Source organism: Pteropus vampyrus, unplaced genomic scaffold (assembly GCF_000151845.1).
Source record: "Pteropus vampyrus isolate Shadow unplaced genomic scaffold, Pvam_2.0 Scaffold71, whole genome shotgun sequence".
NCBI classification, from domain to species: domain Eukaryota; kingdom Metazoa; phylum Chordata; class Mammalia; order Chiroptera; family Pteropodidae; genus Pteropus; species Pteropus vampyrus.
This window is the reverse complement of record NW_011888852.1, coordinates 111,267-114,192: the sequence shown is the minus strand read 5'-3', so window position 1 is coordinate 114,192 and position 2,926 is coordinate 111,267.

Below are 2,926 nucleotides of genomic sequence, written 5' to 3'. Positions count from 1 at the left end.
GGCTAATAATCAGAAGTGACACATTGGACATGCAGCAGCATGACTGGACGGACGGACGGGGGACCACCTTTGTTATTTTTTTCCCCCACGGGAGTGATGAAATGACTGTTCTGGACACTGTGCTACAACTGTGAGAAAGGATGAAAATTCTCTGTGAAGGGACATAAATACTCAAGTGCGGGCTTCTCTACAGGGTGAGCTTATCTCGCTCCCCGTATCCCTGCCCCCACCACCACACACGACGCATGCATCACACCTGGGGGACAAAAGCACCTGTCTCTCTAAGATGTACGTCACAGAGTGGCCTCTTGTGGAATCCTGGAAACACAGACGCTGAGTTTATTCGGGGGCAATTGAAGGTGAAGTTAAAAGAGGTGAACTTAAGTTGGCACACTATATATACATATATAGATACATGTTATAGATATATCTGTAAATACATATCTAATTAGAATTATGTATATAATGTATGTATGTATTTATACATATGTAGCTCTATATAATTACACATATATAACCTACACGTTTAAATATACTTTGGTGCTCTGGCTGTCTGTTTGGTGCCATAGTGTGATAAAATAAATAGTAACACTTTAGGTATTTTCAAATAATAAGTATATAAAGACTAGACACAAATAAAACACACATACTGATAGCTTAATTGCTATGGAATAGGTGGGAGAGTTGAGAAATCATTTTATATTTGTTTATTTCTCATTCTGACATATTCAGAATTCTTTTTGAAACAAAGTTCATGAGATTCTCCAGCCCTCATTATGCCTTACAAGGAAACCTTTAGTGTCTTAACAGAAATGATTTCGTATTTTTAATTTTATTGCATTAAGAATAACTTAACTCATCTCCTCAACCGATGGTGTTGGCAAACTGGATAAACACACGCAAAAGAATGAAACTGGTCCCCTATCTTAGGGCACTCACCAAAGTTAACCTGAAATGGTTGAATAAAGATTTACACGTGACACTTGAAATCACCAAACTTCTAGAAGAAAACATAGAGAAAAAGCTCCTGGACATGGCTCTCCACAATGATTTTCTGGATATGACATCAAAAGCACAAGCAACAAAAGCAAAAATCAGCAAGACGAACTAAAAAGCTTCCGCACAGCTAAAGAAATGATCAACAAAACAAAAAGGCAACCTACGGAATGGGGGAAAATATCGACACAGCATATATCTGATAAGGGGTTGATATCTAAAATATACAGGAAACTCACACAACTCATTGGAAAGAAAAACAAATAATCTGATTTAAAAGTTAGTAAAAGACCTGAACAGACTTTTTTTTCCAAGGAAGATATACATCTAAATAGCCAACAGATACGTGAAAAGATGCTCCAAATCACTAAGCATCGGGAAATGCAAATCAAACCCACAATGAGATATCACACCTGTTAGGTGTGAGGTGATATCTATCCAAAGAACCTGAAAAGGACAAGTGTTGGGTAGTCGTGAAGAAATTGGAATCCCGTGCACTCTTGGTGGGAATGGAAAATGGTGCAGCTGCTGTGGAAAACAGTGGCGATCCCTCAAAATATTTAAAGTAGAATTACCATGGGAACTAGCATCCTCGCGTTGGGGAAAATATCCAAAAGAATCAAAATGAGGATCTCACAGAGCTATGTCCACTCCTATGTACACTGAAGCATTATTCACAGTAGCCGAGTAGTGAAAGCAACCCAAATGTCCATCAACGGATGACTGGATTAACAGAAGGGGGTCTATACATACGGTGGGATAGGGTTCTGCTTTTAAGAAGCAGGAGATCCTGTTCACGCTACAACGTGGGTATTATCTTAAGGACATGACACTAAGTGAAATAAGCCAGTCACAGAAAGACAAATGTGGCATGATATCACTTCTGTGAGGTCATTAAAGTAGTCGCTTACAGAAAAAGCAGATGGAACGTGGTTACCGGGGCCCGGGGTCGGGGAGGGCCAGAGGGGGTCATTTCATGGATGAAGAGTTTCAGTCTGACAGGATGAGAAAGTTCTAGAGATCTGTTGCATGACAAAGTGGATATAGTTAACATTACCATACCGTGCACTTAAAAATGGTTATGATAATAAATTTAATATTATGCGGGGTTTTTTACCACACAAAAATAGATTAACTATAAATACATAGCAGTATTAAACAGGGTTAACAAAAAGAAAATCTAAATTTAATGGCAAATAATAAGCAAACCCTGGGTTACCATTAAAACATGGAAAAAAAAAAAATCAGGAAAAGCGGTGGTTACCGAGCCCGCAAATTGAGAATAGACTATCCAAATGTAGAGATTGTTCAAGGCTTGTCTGTATGAAGAAACGATACGTGTAAGAAAAACTCACTTCCTTCTCTACCGTCCACTAGCATCACACAAACGTCTTCATTTCTGGCCACCAAATGTGTGGGTGATTTCCCACACTGACAATTCTCCAACACGAGCTGGGAATCTAACAATAGAATTCAATCCTCACACTACATCAGGAGCTGGCACACACCCCACAGATCAAGAGCTCTGTCCCACAAGACTGTCCCCTTCCCCCAACTTCAGATGCTGTTGGCAAGTCCAGGTTGTCACCTTCTGACCAATTGTGTATAAATTGGAGGACCCTAACAACCCCCTTCTCGGGTTTGATAATTTGCTAGAATGACTTACAGAACTCAGGGAAACAGTTTACTTATTAGATTATCATTTTTTAAAAAAAAAAATTAAAAACAAAAACAAAACTCAGGAATAGCCAGATGGAAAAGCTACACAGGGCCAAGTGTGTGGGAAGGAGTGTGATGTTTCCTCGGCCTGAGACAGGCCACGTCACAGCACTTCTGCCAACCGGAAAGCTCTCTGAACCCCGTACTTTACAGATGTTCATGGGGGCTTCATTTCGTGCATAGTGAGAGAGGAGGGGGAAGCAGGGAACGG